Below are 19605 nucleotides of genomic sequence, written 5' to 3'. Positions count from 1 at the left end.
ATGGTAAACAGCTTAGATAAAAAAAAGAGAATAGAGGCTTTTGATATATGGTGCTACAGAAGAATACTGAAGATTAGATGGTTAGATCACATAACTAATGAGGTGGTACTGAATGGAATTGGGCAAGAGAGGAATATGTTGCACAACCTGAGTAGAAGAAGAGATCGGTTGGTACAAGACATTCTGAGACGTCAAGGGATCACCAATTTAGTGTTGGTGGTAAGCGCGGGGGGAGAGGGGGGTGTGGGTTAAATCTTAGAGGGAGACAGAGAGATGAATACAGTAAGCAGATTCAGAAGGGGTTGCAGTAGTTACTCGGAGGAGAAGAGGCTTGCACAGAATAGAGTAGCATGGAGAGCTGCATCAAACCAGTCTCAGGACTGAAGACAACACAATCTTCGCCAGTTCACTATAGACAATTCCACTTCGTACATACTTAGTTGTCCTAACACTGCATCTCGTAATTGAGTAACGCACTTTTGGTAATACGTAAGTGCGCTGCGAACACAAAGCGAAAATTTCCCTGTTAGATTCAAAATTCAGTTACTCTGATTTACAGAGGCGCTCTTTATAACGAATTTTGGAGATAAGCTAATATTACAATTTGTACTGCAAATGCTGTGACTCAGATAAATAAACGACAATGCAAAAAGCGTCGCGACATGACAAAATTTACGGGTACGGGTTTCGAGACTCATATGACGAAAACTGTTAAAATAACTTTTCTGAATAACATTTCAAACAATTTTGCACTAAATTCAGTAGGGGAATACAGCAAGCATACCAAGCCACGAAGATGTCAGTTAAGTAAAAATCAGGTATAGTAAATCAGTTATAAAATATTAAAAAATAGCGTCAGAAATACAGTTACTTCAATGGCACCGCTTACTTTCGAAATTTAAGACTGACTGTCGTAACTTCAGTTATCGAGCAAGAAAGTTACTTCCAAACTAGAATTCAGCTACTAACCCTCGCACCTCTGATTCCTTACAGAATCCAATACCTACCTATAAAACAGTTTTGTTGTTGTTGTGGTCTTCAGTCCAGAGCCTGGTTTGATGCAGCTCTCCATGCTACTCTATCCTGTGCAAGCTTCATCATCTCCCAGTACTTACTGCAACCTACATCTTTCTGAATCTGCTTAGTGTATTCATCCCTTGGCCTCCCCCTACAATTTTTACCCTCCACGCTGCCCTCCAATGCTAAATTGGTCATCCCTTGATGCCTCAGAATATGCCCTACCAACCGATCCCTTCTTCTTGTCAAGTTGTGCCATTAACTCCTCTTCTCCCCAATTCTATTCAATGCCTCCTCATTAGTTATGTGATCTACCCATCTAATCTTAAGCATTCTTCTATAGCACCACATTTAGAAAGTTTCTATTCTCTTCTTGTCTAAACTATTTATGGTCCATATTTCACTTCCATACATGGCTACACCCCATACAAATACTTTCAGAAACGACTTCCTGACACTTAAATATATATTCGATGTTAACAAATTTCTCTTCTTCAGAAACGCTTTCCTTGCCATTGCCAGTCTATATTTTATATCCTCTCTACTTCGACCATCATCAGTTATTTTGCTCCCCAAATAGCAAAACTCCTTTACTACTTTAAGTGTCTCATTTCATAATCTATTTCCCTCAGCATCACCCGACTTAATTCGATTACATTCCATTATCCTCGTTTTGCTTTTGTTGATGTTCATCTTATATCCTCCTTTCAAGACACTGTCCATTCCGTACAACTGCTCTTCCAAGTCCTTTGCTGTCTCTGACAGAATTACAATGTCATCGTTAAACTTCAAAGCTTTTATTTCTTCTCCATGGATTTTAATACTTACTTCGAATTTTTCTTTTTTTTTCCTTTACTGCTTGCTCAATATACAGATTGAATAACATTGGGGAGAAGCTACAACCCTGTCTCACTCCCTTCCCAACCACTGCTTCCCTTTCATGTCCCTCGACTCTTATAACTGCCATCTGCTTTCTGTACAAATTGTAAATAGTCTTTCGCTCCCTGTATTTTACCCCTGCCACCTTCACAATTTGAAAGAGGGTATTCCAATCAACATTGTCAAAAGCTTTCTCTAAGTCTACAAATGCTAGAAGCGTAGGTTTGCCTTTCCTTAATATTTCTTCTAAGATACGTCGTAGCGATAGTATTACCTCACGTGTTCCAATATTTCTACGGAATCCAAACTGATATTCCCCAAGGTGGGCTTCTACCAGTTTTTCAATTCGTCTGTAAAGAATTCGCGTTAGTATTTTGCAGCTGTGACTTAGTAAACTGATAGTTCTGTAATTTTCGCACCTGTCAACACCTGCTTTCTTTGGTATTGGAATTACTATATTCTTCTTGAAGTCTGAGGGTATTTCGCCTGTCTCGTACATCTTGCTCACCAGATGGTGGAGTTTGTCAGGGCTGGCTCTCCTAAGGTCATCAGTAGTTACAATGGAATGTTGTCCACTCCCGAGGCCTTGTTTCGACTCAGGTCTTTCAGTGCTTTAAAAGTCTGATTACTACGTAAATGAGTGAATTTGTCAATATTGGACGTTAAGCATGTAAAACCTTTATGGGTGAAGACGAAAAACTGTAATTATATTAGTATTGTTAGTTTCAGGTTATTCATCCACAGATTGTCAAAATTCTGAAAAGGTTTGAAATTAAGTTTGAACCGAATAAAATTTTTGACCGCATCTATGATCCCCCAACAGAGAGGACACAATAAGTTATCTTAGATCCAGAATCATCGACAGAAGTAGTTCAGGCGAACGCTATGGAAGTGCTTTGATCGCCTTTCCGTTCGTTCAGTATACACACTACTACAAAAAGATACGTACCGAAGGAATTATCCGAATGGGAGAGCAATCTGTAGATGCGATGTACATGTACAGACAAATGATTACAGTTTCAGAGAAATTGGATGATTTATTCGAGAGAAAGGCATTCAAATTGTGCAAGTCAATAATGCGTTGGTTCACCTCTCGTTATTATTTAATCATTTATTCGGCTTGGAATTGATTTTGAGTTGTTGCATGTCCTCCTGAGAGATATGCCAAATTCTGTCCAACTGGCGCGTTAGTCAAAATCTTGAGCTGGTTTGAGGAGGGCCCTCAAACCAGCTCACGATTTTGACTAACGCGCCAGCTGGACAGAATTTGGCATATCTCTCAGGAGGACATGCAACAACTCAAAATCATAATGGTCCAAACGTTATCAGTTGGGCTGAGGGCCAGAGACGTTGCTGGCGAAGGTGTGGTTCAGAAAGGACGGAGACAAGCGTGTGCGGCCAGGCATTATCTTGCTGAAATGTAAGACTGAAATGGCTTGCCATGAAGGGCAACAAAATGGGGTGTAGAATATCGTTGACCTACCGTTGTGCTGTAAGAGTGCCGAAATTGGCAACCAAATGGATGCTGCTGTGAAATGAAAGGTGAAGTGTTGGCAGAAGAGCCAACACTGTGTTGCTAGAGGAGGCCGAAATACACGCTTTTAAAGCTCACGCTGACTGGCGCGAGGTCTGGAACAGTTAAGGGAATTAATAGTAGCAAATAAAGTACGTAGTTGATATAATACTTAACTTTAATCCACAATTGGTGAAGATTGGTCTGACGGTACAGGCATCACAATATATATAGCAAAGGATTATGGCGCCTTGCTAGGTCGTAGCAAATGACGTAGCTGAAGGCTATGCTAACTATCGTCTCGGCAAATGAGAGCGTAATTGTCAGTAATCCATCTCTGGCAAAGTCGGCTGTACAACTGGGGCGAGTGCTAGGAAGTCTCTCTAGCCCTGCCGTGTGGTGGCGCTCGGTCTGCAATCACTGACAGTGGCGACACGCGGGTCCGGCGTATACTAATGGACCGCGGCCGATTTAAAGGCTACCACCTAGCAAGTGTGGTGTCTGGCGGTGACACCACAAAATGTCACCCCAGACCATCTCTTTTGGCTGTCAGACTATATGGTGGGCCACAGTCAGGACCAGTGTCCTGGGGAGGGGGGGTCGGTCGCCAGACGCGTCTTCGCCCTGGAATCTCATTAGCTGGAGTAGAACAGTCTTCAGTGATGAGTCTCGCTTCTAACTGAGCCTCAGTGACCAGCAAAGATCTGTCTGGCGATGCCCTGGACAACGGGAGTACACCAGTCTGGCTCTTGCCCGACATACGGCCCGTCAGCCAAGAGTGATGGTCTGCGGTACCATTTATTTTCATAGCAGGACCTCTTTGGTTATCATCCGCGCCGTCGTTACATCACAGCTGTAAGTGGACGTTATTTTAAGCCCCGTTTTGTTGCCCTTCATAGCAAGCCATTCTGCACTTACATTTCAGCAAGATTATGTCCGCCCACACACGGCGAGGATTTCTGTTTCTTGTCTCCATGCTTGCCAGACCCTACCTTGGACAGCGAGGTCGCCGAATCTCTTCCCAATTGTGAACTTAAATACTGGGCGATCAAAAAGTCAGTATAAATTTGAAAACTTTATAAACCACGGAATAATGTCGATAGAAAGTTAAAAATTGACACACATGCTTGGAATGGCATGGGGTTTTATTAGAACCAAAAAAAAAGTTCAGAAAATGTCCGACAGATGCGCGTCGTTTGGTGATGATCGTGTGCTCAGCCGCCACTTTCGTCATGCTTGGCCTCCAAGGTCCCCAGACCTTAGTCCTTGCGATTATTGGCTTTGGGGTTACCTGAAGTCGCAAATGTATCGTGGTCGACCGACATCTCTAGGGATGCTGAAAGACAACATCCGACGCCAATGCCTCACCATAATTCGGGACATGCTTTACAGTGCTGTTCACAACATTATTCCTTGACTACAGCTATTGTTGAGGAATGATGGTGGACATATTGAACATTTCCTGTAAAGAACATAATCTTTGCTCTGTCTTACTATGTTACGCTAATTATTGCTATTCTGATCAGATGGAGCACCATCTGTGCGACATTTTTTGAACTTTTGTATTTTTTTGGTTCTTATAAAACCCCATGTCATTCCAAGCATGTGTGTTAATTTGTACCCCTCTATCTACATTATTCCGTGATTTATTCAGTTTTCAAATTTATACTGACTTTTTTAATCACCCGGTATTTTCAACATTTCGCGGCCCTGTCAGCAATTGTATAAATACTAATTTTAATTTTAAAAACCAACAGCCTCAGTTGCATAGTTTACGTAGGTTTACCTACATTTCAGTCGCGATAACCCAACTTTCTTCAGAATAAATGTAACTAACGTTTGTCTACAGTTGACGTCGTCAAGCTAAAACTACAAACCCATAAATTATCGTCAGACTGTAAAAACTCATCTGAGACTGCCTCGGTTCCACTTCGCGACCGCGATGCGGCAGCCACGAGTGCTGTACTGATCGCGAAGTGGGACCGAGGCAGTTTCAGATAAGTTTTTACAGTCTGACGATAATTTATGGGTTTGTAGTTTCAGCTTGACGATGTCCACTGTGCACAAACGGTAGTTACATTTATTCTGAAGAAAGTTGGGTTATCGCAACTGGAACGTAGGTAAATCTAGGTAAACTATGCAAATGAGGCTGTTGGTTTTTAAAATTAAAACTAATTGTGAACGTTTGAAGCATTATAGACAGGGGCCTTAAGCTAGATCGGGATTTTGAAAAATCTAACGCACCAATTTAGACATAACTGTCACGATACTCAGGAGGACATCCGACAAGTCTATCAGTCAATGCCGAGCACAGTAACTACCTGCATAAGGGCAAGGGGTGAAGCAACGTGTTATGGACTTGGTCAATTTGAAGTTCTATCTCTCGAATAAATCCTCCAATCTTTCTGAAACTGTAATCATTTGTACAAGTACATCACATCCACTGATTTCCGTCCCATTCGGATAAATTCTTCACGGAGTGCCTTTTTTACAGTGTTTTAATGACGTTGCAACAATATTAATAGGAGCCTCAAACTTTTCACTTGATGGTGCAGTTCCCCATATCCTAAGTACGTGCGGCGGAAAAATTCAGAAGTTGCTTTAAATGTTCAGAAATGCAGAATTGGGCTCCTCACATAAGTCGTAGTAATCTAATAACTGCAAGTATCAGAGTGAGAACTGGAATGGGTGAAATCGTACAAATAACTGAGTATAATAATTTGGAGGGATATGAAATGGATAGATCACATGTGTTGTTGTTGTGGTTGTTGTGGTCTTCAGTCCTGAGACTGGTTTGATGCAGCTCTCCATGCTACTCTATCCTGTGCAAGCTTCTTCATTCCCAGTACCTACTGCAGCCTACATCCTTCTGAATCTGCTTAGTGTATTCATCTCTTGGTCTCCCTCTAAGATTTTTACCCTCCACGCTGCCCTCCAGTACTAAATTAGTGATCCCTCGATGTCTCAGAACATGTCCTACCAACCGATCCCTTCTTCTAGTCAAGTTGTGCCACAAGTTCCTCTTCTCCCCAATTCAATACTTCCTCATTAGTTATGTGATCTACCCATCTAATCTTCAGCATTCTTCTGTAGTACCACATTTCGAAAGCTTCTATTCTCTTCTTGTCTAAAGTATCTATCGTCCACGTTTCACTTCCATACATGGCTACACTCCATACAAATACTTTCAGAAACGACTTCCTGACACTTAAATCAATACTCGATGTTAACAAATTTCTCTTCTACAGAAACGGTTTCCTTGCCATTGCCAGTCTACATTTTATATCCTCTCTACTTCGACCATCATCAGTTATTTTGCTCCCCAAAGAGCAAAACTCCTTTACTATTTTGTCTCATTTCCTAATCTAATTCCGTCAGCATCACCCCACTTAATTCGACTACATTCTATTATCCTCGTTTCGCTTTTCTTGATGTACATCCTATATCCTCCTTTCAAAACACTGTCCATTCCGTTCAGCTCCTCTTCCAGGTCCTTTACTGTCTCTGACAGAATTACGATGTCATCGGTAAAACTCGAAGCTTTTATTTCTTCTCCATGGATTTTAATACTTACTTCAAATTTTTCTTTTTTTTTTCCTTTACTGCTTGCTCAATATACAGATTGAATAACATTGGGGAGAAGCTACAACCCTGTCTCACTCCCTTCCCAACCACTGCTTCCCTTTCATGTCCCTCGACTCTTATAACTGCCATCTGCTTTCTGTACAAATTGTAAATAGTCTTTCGCTCCCTGTATTTTACCCCTGCCACCTTCACAATTTGGAAGAGGGTATTCCAATCAACATTGTCAAAAGCTTTCTCTAAGTCTACAAATGCTAGAAACGTAGGTTTGCCTTTCCTTAATCTTTCTTGTAAGATACGTCGTAGCGATAGTATTACCTCACGTGTTCCAACATTTCTACGGAATCGAAACTGATATTCACCAAGGTGGGCTTCTACCAGTTTTTCCATTCGTCTGTAAAGAATTCGCGTTAGTATTTTGCAGTCGTGACTTATTCGGTAATTTTCACATCTGTCAATAGCTGCTTTCTTTGGGATTGGAATTATTATATTCTTCTTGAAGTCTGAGGGTATTTCACCTGTCTTCTATATCCTGCTCACCACATGGTAGAGTTTTGTCAGGACTGGCTCTCCCAAGGCTGTCAGTAGTTCTAATAGAATGTTGTCTACTCCCGGGGCCTTGTTTCGAATCAGGTCTTTCACTGCTCTGTCAAACTCTTCACGCAGTATCATATCTCCCCTTTCATCTTCATCTACATCCTCTTCCATTTCCATAATATTGTCCTCAAGTATATCGCCCTCGTATACACCCTCTATATACTCCTTCCACCTTTCCACGTATAAAATGCATTTTTCTGTGTAGCAGTTACAGAAGACTTGCGTAATGCTTCTGACAATGTGGTATAGTTTGTGGAACCCGTACTGCAACATCTATGTGGTCCTCCTACAGAAATAATGTTCACTCACCTTGCGGTGAAACATTTTTTCGCAGTCTTGTCATCACGCCTTCCACGTTAAAAACGAATCATGTGTCTGTACTGGGAAAACTAGTAGAACCATTAGTGTTATGCGAATCCAGTGGCTGCAACAAATGTTCTTCAGTATGAGGTTTACTGAGCGATTGATTGAAAGTTAGTTTGTGGCTGAAAACTTGGGCGTATTGTCACTTGTTTAACATAAAATACCGGCAAGTCCGTCCTGATCTGACGTTATAATTTGGGCATACTTACACGCAGTCACTCATCATAGACAGCTTATGATAATTAACCAAACCTGTTAGCAAGAGGATTAATGAATTGAGACATATTGCTCGCTCAAATATTACACAATCTGACCACAACGAATGTTCAGTTTGCGGTCACGCGTTGTATAACATGTTATGCGGGTTCCAGTTATTCAAAAGTTGCAGTTTACAAATTAAAATCGAAATTTCACGTCTTCGTTTTTCTCGCGCATTCGCTTCCACTTTGCAGCACTACACGGTCAAATTGTAACCATTGTTTTGCAAAATTGTCGCATCTATTCAGAGCTCCTTATATCTGCATACCAACATGATGGCTGAGCTCCGAACAGCACTCTCAGATTTCACAAAGCGCTTCTTTAGCGCACAAAATACGTGCGAACGTACTGCCCTCTAATTGGCTGATAAACCTCACAGCCAATCCAGTATTAGTATTAAACCGCGTCTTTTACAATGACAACTCGACAGCTTTTATAAAGAGATTACTAAATGAACGAATTAAGAAACTCCACAAATATCAAAATAACTCCCACTTCAAATAACAGAATTATCGTAAAATGTTTGTTTTCCCAGTCTCATGAACTGGCTAGGTGTACATTGCAAAATTCCCCTGAGCATGTAATTCACTTTCTCTGTACAATCACATTTCTCAAGCTAGCGTATACTCAGTTTATAGACACAAAAAAATTCACTTAATATCTTACCTCCCATTCACACCATCATTGATATTAATAAACTAATGAAAGTTGTAATAATCACATAAATGTCTTATCTACTTTATTGCCAGCCGCAGTGGCCGAGCGGTTCTAGACGCTTCAGTCCGGAACCAAGCCGCTGCTGCTACGGTCGCAGGTTCGGATCCTGCCTCGGGCATGGATGTGTGTGATGCCCTTAGGTTAGTTAGGTTTAAGTAGTTTTAAGTTCTAGGGGACTGATGACCTCAGATGTTAAGTCCCATAGTGCTTAGAGCCATTTCAACCTTTTTAGAACTTTGTTATTACAAACTGTGTTTTGGCCAAAATGAACCCCTGACTATCAATCCACTCTGTGAAAACCGCAAGTCAGTAGCACTTTGCATTCCCACAATATTTACCATGAAAGTTTTAGGCGATTCGCCAAATTTATATCTGTGATAAAAAAAAAAGCACTTCATCTTCAGGCCACGAGTGACCTACCGGGACCATTCGACCGCCGGGTCATCCTCAGTGGAGGATGCGGATAGGAGGAGCGTGCTGGGGTCAGCACACCGCTCTCCCGGTCGTTATGATGGTATTCTTGACCGCAGCCGCTACTAATAGGTCGAGTAGCTCCTCAGTTGGCATCACGAGGCTGAGTGCACCCCGAAAAAATGGCAACAGCGCATGGCGGCCTGGATGGTCACCCATCCAAGTGCCGACCACGCCCGACAGCGCTTAACTTCGGTGATCTCACGGGAACCGGTGTATCCATTGCGGCAAGGCCGTTGCCATATATCTCTGATACTTAAAGATATTTACAACTTCCATGAAGAATGAAGTATGGATATGTGCACTTTGTGTTGTGCAACAGTGAATGAATATCTCTCAGTTTAGAGTACAAATCTGATAGCCTTCTAGCCCACATCCATGTATTTTAGCACTCGGGTGGAGTTAGTTCACAGGAAGTATTGTCACACAATTGAGAATCAAACCCAGTGGTTCTCAAACTGGGAGTAATTAGCCCCTGAGGGGTAAAATGAATTTTGAGGGGTAAAAACAAAACAATTTGATTCTGTTTGTCACAAAACTAAATATTTTCAAAAGATCATTACTATTATCACAATTTTGTACGAGTCTAATACTGACTGTATAAGTTATCAACTACTACTTTTTCTCAATTAATAGCATTAATGTGATGGAGGTTATAGGTTCCTCACATAGTCCACCCACTACACCCATGTTGTACTTTGCCCCCTACATCACTGATGATAAAAGTGAGACACATACGTAACAAATGCTAAATATTTCAAGAAAATGTCTTCTCCAAGAAGTAAATAGTACCTGAAAAGTTTAGAAATTGCTTCATTACTCACTTAGAGACAGGTAAATGAATTGACGACACAGCAGTAACTACACGAGGGCTACTATAGAACTGTACACAGTTTTATTATTATTTTTAGAGTGGTCAGACACATAGCATTAACAGGTTGAAATCCTCCAATTTTTGCAAGTCCAGAAGTAAGGAGTGCAGCAATGAAGTGATTCCCCCGTTTTTTTCTTTAGTGCTCAGCCTGACTGGTGGATGGTTTAAATATGCTCTGTGTGTTTATGAAACAAGGGACCGATGACCTTTGCAGTTTGGTCCCTTTCATCTTTTACCCAACCAACCAACCAATGACGTGATTTACGAACAGTGAGTATAGCGCACACTTTTGAACTTGTCCGATTTTAAGTGGGGTTGGAGTGTGCAGGTCAAGCATGTGCTTCAATGGAGGGGAGTAATGCAAGGGAGGCATGTTTTGTAACAAGTGTGGTCCCTCAGTGTGGATGGTTAGTTTCCTTTTATGAGTTGTGGGCAGCACTTGCAATGCACCCGAATTCCTTAGTCACACACACACACACACACACACACACACACACACACACACACACACACACACACTAAATATCATTCATCTTTCATCATTTTAGAAATAAGTGTTCCAAAAAAAGTATTGGATTCCACAGTTAAATGAGGTGCTCATGTTGGTGGTGATGCGGGTGGAAGACGGGGCGGGGGGGGGGGGGGGGGGAGAGGAGGGTCTAGGGAGGGCGGTGGCACTTGTTAATGTGTGATTCCACTCAGGGGTAATGGTCTAAGAAAGGTACGGAACCACTGGTCTACGATTTATTGATGGGCCATCATTCTCTTTGAGTTACGAGTGAGTCAAATGAAAACCATACATTTGGAATAACAAATCGAAATTTCGCGCCGTTATCCTGTAAGTTGGTAAGCGTGCTACAAACAGCGTGCAGAATGGCCTGTAGGTAGCAGCATAGTGCAGATGCACGCATACCTGCGCAGATTCAGTATAAAGATGGCTGCCCCACTTGCGACTTGCGCCAGGGAAGAACAGCGTTCTGTTATTCGGTTTTTGCGTAGTGAAGGTATAAAACGTGCTGAAATTCATCGACGAATGAAGGTTCAGTACCGTGATGCACGTTTGTCACAGCAGCAAGTCTACGAATGGAGTAGGAAGTTCGCAAATGGTGTGACTTCAGTGGAAGACGCCCGTCGTCCAGGTCAGGCACAGCGAGTTGTGACTCCACAGAACACTGCAGCAGTAGAAGCCATAGTCAAAGAAAACCGCCGAGTGACACTGAATGACATTGCAGCATGTTTACAGATTAGTCATGAGTCAGCACACCACATTGTGCATGATGAGCTCCAGTTTCACCAAGTGTCTGCAAGATGGGTGCCACGGCAGCTGACTCCAGAAATGAGAGAACGATGTGTTGATGCTTGTGAAGAACTTCTTCGGCGCTTTAAATCAGAAGGTGATGGCTTCCTTGCAAGAATCGTTACTGGAGACGAAACCTGGGTTCACTTCCACCAACCGGAAACGAAGAGAGCGAGCAAGGAATGGCGCCATTCCTCATCACCAAAACCAAAGGAATTTCGAACCATCAGCAGGGAAGGTTATGCTGACTCTCTTTTAGGACGAAAAAGGCTTCATTTTGGAGCATTACCTGCCTAGAGGGACCACAGCCACCAGTGCATCATACACAGACCTCCTAAAAAATCATCTGCGGCCTGCAACCAAATCAAAGCGACGTCGATTGCTGTCAGCAGGTGTCCTTTTGCAACATGAGAATGCAAGGCCCCACACTGCCAGTACAACAGTTGCAACAATCACAGACCTGCATTTTGAGTGTCTTCCTCATCCACCATACTCACCAGACCTTGCCCAAAGTGATTTCCATATGTTTGGACCACTCAGAGACCCAATGGGAGGAAAGAAGTTCCGTTCTGACGAAGAGGTTCGCCACGCGGTGCATGAGTGGTTGCGCGGACTACCAAAACAATTTTTTTCTAAAGCAATTTATGCACTTTGTAAGCGCTGGAGGACTTGCATTGAGCGTGGGGGAGATCATGTTGGAAAAGTGATGCAGCTTTGTACCACTTCTGCACAATAAATATCTAAAAAAATATTAAAGGTTTTCATTTGACTCGCCCTCGTATTTGCTTCCAGTTTGTGTCCCTTGCTGTTGTTAAATTCCCCCAGTCTAAAAGTGGCTGATAAATAGTTTGGTATTCTCCATTACCATCAGAGGGTATGAAAGTGTTTTTTGTTCTTTTGGTGTCACCGCTAGACCCCACACTTGCTAGGCGGTAGCCTTTAAATATTCGCGGTCCGTTAGTATACGTCGGACCCGCGTGTCGCCACCATCAGTGATTGCAGACCGAGCGCCGCCACACGGCAGGTCTAGTCTAGAGAGACTCCCTAGCACTCGCCCCAGTTGTACAGCCGACTTTGCTAGCGATGGTTCACTGCCTACATACGCTCTCATTTGCAGAGACGACAGTTTCAGCTACGTCAGTTTCAGCTACGTCATTTGCTATGACCTAGGAAGGCGCCATATTCAGTTACTATGTATTCTGAACAGATAATATTGTGAATTATGTACCGTCAGAGCGACGTTCCTCATTATTGGATTAAAGTTAAGTATCAAACTAATTACGTTCGCTTTCTGAATTCTAATTCCTTGTCATGTTCCAGACCTCACGTCAGTATAGTTCTTCCCTCGCCAGCCTGCGTGATCTAAAACGCGTGCATTTCGGTCTCCTCTAGTAACACGGTGTTGGCTCTTCAGGCAACGCAACAGTTCTCGTACGTCTTCCTTCCATCAGGAAGCGCCGCTTCACAACTGCTTCTCTTCTTATGTATTTCACAAACTCATCTTGTACTGCATTGTTTTCATTGTGTCTGAAGCGTTTTCGGTCCGCGTCCTCCCCCCCCCTCTCTCTCTCTCTCCCTCTCTCTCACCCCCTCTTCCCCCCCCTCTCCCCCCTCCCTCTCCCTGTGTGTGTGTGTGTGTGTGTGTGTGTGTGTGTCGTAACGTATCAGTTTCTGCGGTCGCCCGACCTCAAAACACAGCACCATCCTACCCGAGGCCTGCGTGACGTCACACGATGCTGCTGTTCATTCCAAGGTTCCAGCAGGTTACTAGTAGACGTAAATAGAAGACCGTGGGAGGTCTTTGGAAAAGGTCGACATAAATTTCAGCTATGTGCACGTTCCATGAGTAATACTTGGCTCCAAGTCGGACATTTAAAATGATTTGCATTTTACTTTAACCTTAAGCTATAATAAAATTTAATAAATGTTACCAAAACAATCTGGATGATTGACTGATCTGTCCTTGTACCATCAACGAAAACGGCCTTGCTGTGCTGATACTGCGAACGGCTGAAAGCAAGGGGAAACTACAGCCGTAATTTTTCTCGAGGGTATGCAGCTTTAGTGTATAGTTAAATGACGGCATCCTCTTGGTTAAAGTATTCCGGAGGTAAAACAGTCCCCCATTCGGATCTCTGGGCGGGGAGTACTCAGGAGGACGTCGTTATCAGGAAAAACAAAACTGACGTTCTACGGATCGGAGCGTGGAATGTCGGATCCCTTAATCGGACAGGTAGGTTAGAAAATTTAAAAAGTAAAATGGATAGATAAAAATTAGGTATAGTGGGAATTAGTGAATCTCGGTGGCAGGAGAAACAGGACTTCTGGTGAGGTAAATACATGGATATAAATTCAAAATTAAATAAGGGTAATGCAGGAGTAGGTTTAATAATGAATGAAAAAATAGGAACGCGGATAAGCTACTACGAGCACACGCCTACCACAATAGTAAAAGTTTATATGCCAACTAGCTCCGCAGATGACGAAGAGATGGAAGAAATAATTCAACTAGTTAAGGGAGACGAATATTTGTCTGGGCGGCCTGGAATTCGATAGTAGGAAAAGGGAAGGAAAAGTAGTAGGTAAATATGGAATGAGGGTAAGGAATGAAATAGGAATCGGCCTGGTAGAATTTCGCACAGAGCATAGGTTAATCATAGCTAACACTTGGTTTAAGAATCGTGAAACAAGGCTGTATACGTGGAAGAGGCTTGGAGACACTGGAAGGTTTCAGATAGATTATATGAAAGGCTTATGTCAATAGTGGTACAAGTCCATTTTTGTTCATTCTGAGATACAGACTCCTAAAGTTAAAAGAGCGCTGAGAAATCTGCAATTGAGATACCAGAAGTATTTAAGTAGGCTATATATACGTGAATATTTCTGGTATCTCAATTGCAGATTTTTCAGCGCTCTTTTAACTTTAGGAGTCTGTATCTCAGAATGAACAAAAGTGGACTTTTACCACTATTGAAATAAGCACTTCGTATGATGGTAAGACACAGATTTCGGAACCAGGTTTTAAATTGCAAGACATTTCGAAGGGCTGATAAACAGTAGATTAAAACTGAAGAAACTGCAAAAAGGTAGGGATTTAAGGAGATGGGACGTACATAAACTGAAACAACCAGAGGTTGTAGAGTTTCTCAGGGTGATCAATAGGGAACGATTAACAAGAAAAGGGGAAAGAAATATAGTAGAAGGAGAATGGGTAGCTTTGAGAGATGAAATACTGAAGGCAGCAGAAGATCAACTAGGTAAAAAGACGAGGGCTAGTACAAATCCTTGGATAACAAATATTGAATTTAATTGATGAAAGAATAAAATATAAAAATGCAGTAAATGAAGCAGGCGAAAAGGAATACAAACGTCTCAAAAATGAGATCGACAATAAGTGCAAAATGGCTAAGCAGGAATGGCTAGAGGACAAATGTAATAACGTAGAAACATATAACACTAGGGGTAAGATAGATACCTCCTACAGGAAAATTACACACACCATGTGTATGAATATCAAGAGCTCAGGTGGAAAACCAGTCCAAAGCAAAGTAGGGAAAGCGGAAAGGTGGAAGGAGTATATACAGGGTGTATACGACGGCGATGTACTTCACGGAAATGTTACGGAAATGAAAGAGAACGTAAATGAAGATGAAATGGGAGATACGATACTGCATGAGGAATTTGACAGAGCACTGAAAGACAAGTCGAAACAAGGCTCCGGGAGTAGACAACATTCCATTAGAACTACTGATAGCCTTGGGAGAGCCAGCCACAACAAAACTCTACCATCTGGTGAGCAAGATGTATTCTTTACAGGCGAATGGACAAACTAGTAGAAGCCGACCTCGGGGAAGATCAGTTTGAATTCCGTAGAAATGCTGGAACACGTGAGGAAATACTGACCCTACGACTTATGTTGGAAGATAGATTAAGGAAACGCAAACCTACGTATCTAGCATTTGTAGACTTAGAGCAAGCTTTTGACAATGTTGACTGGAATACTCTTCCAAATTCGGAAGGCGGCAGGGGTAAAATACAGGGACCGAAACGCTATTTGCAATTTGTATAGAAAACGGATGGCAGTTATGAGTCGAGGGGCACAAAAGGAAAGCAGTGGTTGGGAAGGGATTGATACAGGGCTGTAGCCTAACCCAGATGTTATTCAATCTGTATATTGAGCAAGCAGTAAAGGAAACAAAAGAAAAATTTGGAGTAGGTATTAAAATCCATGGCGAAGAAATAAAAACTTTGAGATTTGTCGACGACATTGTAATTCTGTCAGACAGCAAAGAGCTTGTAAGAGCAGTTGAACGGAATGGACAGTGTATTGAAAGGAGGGTATAAGATGAACATCAACAAAAGCAAAACGAGGATAATGGAATGTAGTAGAATTAAATCAGGTGATGCTGAGGGAATTAGATTAAGATATGAGACACTTAAAGTAGTAAATGATTTTTGCTATTTGGAGAGCAAAATAACTGATGCCGGTCGAAATAGAGAAGATATAAAATGTAGACTGGCTATGGTAATGAAAGCGCTTCTTAAGAAGACAAATTTCTTAACATCAAATATAGAATTGTCAGGAAGTCGTTTCTGAAAGTATTTTTATGGAGTGTAGCTATGTATGGCAGTGAAACATGGGCGATAAACAGTTTAGACGAGAAGGTAATAGCTTTCGAAATGTGGTGCTACAGAAGAGTGCTGAATAGATTGGCAGATCACGTAACTAATGAGGAGGTACTGAGTAGAATTGGTGAAATGAGGAACTTGTGGCACAACTTGACTCGAAGAAGGGATCGGTTGGTAGGATACGTTCTGAGGCATCAAGGGATCACCAATTTAGTATTGGAGGGAAGCGTGGAGGATAAAAATCGTTGTTAGAGCAAGAGATGAATATACTAAGCAGATTCAGAAGGATGTAGGTTGCAGTAGGTACTGGGAGATGAAGAAACTTGCACAGGATAGAGTAGCATGGAGAGTTGCATCTAACCAGTCTCTGGACTGAAGACTACAACAACAACCAAACCACAAGAAAGTATTATCGATTTAGAAATTCATCGGTGGATGACTAGGTTCTGTCCAGTAACAGAGTCCGTATCGATTTTAAAATGCTGTCCATTTTCTGTCAGTACGTTTAACAAATGATGCAGTATTTTTATGGCTTATTTCCTTGCTCCTATCTGTCCAAGGCTGAGTTGTAGATAATGGTCGCCAAGTTTGTTCTTAGTGTTGTATTTATGAATGCTGTTACGATTTCCAAACTGTCCTGTTCACCACAACTAACTTCATTATATGCTGTTTGTATCGTAACGTTGGTAGACGTAATGTTTAACAGCTGCCTACCTGAGGGCACAGTATGGACTCAAAGTATCTTTACGGGACGTTTCTGTGCAATTAATACTGGGTGTGTGTAGAATTGTCTCAGCATCTTCCTGCATGTGACATCAATGAATGGACTTATGCAAAGTAAACTGCTACGTTTTCACTGCCAAAATCAGGAATTAAACTTAACACCAACTTTCTTGAACTCAAGGATTTCATATCTGTGATATCCGATTTCGCAATTGGAGCGTCACTCACCGTCCACAGATCCTGCCCCCCCCCGCACCCCCCCCCCCCCCCTCCCACCCGCTCCGGAAATTATGTTATCCGAGGTGGTGGCTTGGGATTCGTTTACGTTTTGCAAATGATCCTCATTTTCAATATTAACAAAATTTTGTTCGTCTGGTACGGATGCTTTAGCTTGTCCTATCCTACCCATAATAAATTCACTTTAAGCCACTGACAAATCTTTAACATCGATACATACACGAGTAATTATCCCCTCCAAAAATGAACACACAAATACAATTTAAATTGCACTTTACTTACTATTTTTTTCACCGAAAGTATCTCATGTGCGCATGGGTTCGATATTCCGCACAGAGCTACACAGGATGCTTGCACAAGAGACCTTACCTTTGTTATTTTCTTTTTTTTTTTTGGAAATCATTTTTCTTTTCTACACTTTTTCTTCTCCAGATCTCCTCAGGGTGTGGTTTTGTTGTTGTACATGTAAAAGAATTCATATAGGCATTAATATTTTACTACAATTAGACACATACATAATTCAATTCATTACAATAGAATCATATTGATCGGGCCCCACGTTGGGCGCGAATCTCGCGTCCGTCGGCCGTCGTAATTTAATACATTATTATTATTTTGAGTGTTGCCGACTTACGTGGTGGGCCTTAATAAAAATGATATTTCATTCAATTTTGATTTACGATTAAATGCTTTTGTGAAGTTCTGCTTTTTAACAATATTAATCTTAAATTATTTGTTACGTTAATGAATGTTCGACGCGCTGAACCTTAAGACATGAGCATATAAGTTGAACATTGGAATAAACTTTTCATACTAATTTCCTCGGCTAGTCAGTTCACTTTAAAGCAAAAAATCTTTAGTTATTAATTACAATTGCGGCCCACACACGCGCGAGAGTATTTTTCTTACCTCCGTTAACCACTGCATTGTAGTCGGAGTCCTGGCTCTCGGCTGTTGTACTGAAAATAGGAATCTTAAAGCTACGTATTTTCTGCAACGTCGAGCGGCTGTGGAGAAAAATGCATATTATGTTAATAGCGCGCGAGTTTTTCGCTTCCGCTAAATTTTATAAGTTAATATCGCCACGTAATGGCGTCGTTGGCTGCATCGGCCGCTGCGATTGTTGAAATGTAAATTACTCGAATGCAGGTTAATTGGAGGAAGGCGGACATGAAATCGGGATCACCTCTTACAAATTAAAAGTGAACAATGATATTAAATCAATATATTATCTGCTTAATTAATACAAATATGCTTACATTTGCCAGCACTCACAAGATGTCCGTCTACACGCAACCAAGACAAAGAAGCAGAGAAGATGACTAAAAAATTAACAAAAGAGCGTATCTTGTCGTCTCTTTAGATCATATTGTTATATTTCTTTGCACTGGAAACGTCTACATGATAAAAATATATATTATTCAATTTTTAAATGTCTCTTCTTTATAAATACTGTTTTTAAGTCTTTTCGTATTATTTCACTGGGGACGCTATACATTGCAAGTCCTGATCGATATGCACATACAGAAATTACGAACAACCAGTTTTACATCTTCCGTTTCCTCGTGCGCTGACATCTCAATCCTTTCTTATCGAGAACAACTCACTCCTTTCATGTTTAACTTATTATTCCTTGTATTGTATTGTGCGTCCCCTACAACGGTGTAGAATTAAGAGTAAGGTCATTTAGTGTGTCTCACCACCCCCTCCCGCTCTGTCTTCCCCCCTCTCCAAATACTGAAACCGTTGAACACTTATCGTAATTTCACCCCATTAAGTCACGGATTGGGACTCGATCCAGGTACGACTCACACCCCACCCTGACAGCTCTACTCCCGGTAGCAGGCCTACCCCTCTGCTACTATCCAAACTCTTCCCCCTCTCCCTCTCCCTCTCCCTCTACCTGCCCCTCTCCCTCTCCCTGCCCCTCCCCCTGATGGCCGCGATCTTACTTAAGACTGTAATGCTGTTGCATAGTGAAAAGTCGCAACACTACAGAATAGCAGCGAAATCAGGAAAACCTGCACATTAAAGACACTTGACAGAGGAATTGGCATTTGAGACACAACATAAACAAACTTTATCTATTGCTTATAAATAACAGGAAAAACTCGTTACTTTTGATTGCGACGATTAGCCGAACCATTACCGGAAACACTAACGTCCGATAAACATATAGCAGTGATACAAAGTCTTAACAAGGCGAGGGTCCGACATTTGGGTAACAGATTTTGAACAAGTTTCGGGAGGACGTGTCATATTGTTATGGCTTTTGCTAGACGCTCGCCAGTTTTTGAAAAAAAAAGTCAAAGTTGAAAAAAAATGCTATACATAGCTACATCGTTTAAAACATTTTTTATTAATAAGGTATGGGGTCCAAAGGTAATGACGTTATTGACGCTTGCGTTTTGAGAGTGTAGCTTGGGTCCCCGTTATTGAAAGGTGTGT

General features: G+C 41.7%; 1 protein-coding gene and 1 pseudogene across 1 annotated transcript in view; one reads left to right on the top strand and one right to left on the bottom strand.

Moving 5' to 3' along the window:
• The window catches only part of LOC126424710 (ras-related protein Rab-32-like), a 435086-nt gene that overhangs the window by 21145 nt on the left and 394336 nt on the right, over positions 1-19605 (top strand). The window lies entirely within an intron of this gene.
• LOC126425381 (5S ribosomal RNA) lies at positions 9521-9638 on the bottom strand (annotated as a pseudogene).

The sequence above is a fragment of the Schistocerca serialis genome, chromosome 10, assembly GCF_023864345.2.
Source record: "Schistocerca serialis cubense isolate TAMUIC-IGC-003099 chromosome 10, iqSchSeri2.2, whole genome shotgun sequence".
Lineage (NCBI taxonomy): Eukaryota > Metazoa > Arthropoda > Insecta > Orthoptera > Acrididae > Schistocerca > Schistocerca serialis.
The sequence above is the reverse complement of the archived record's forward strand: the minus strand, read 5'-3'. Positions and strand labels throughout refer to the sequence as shown.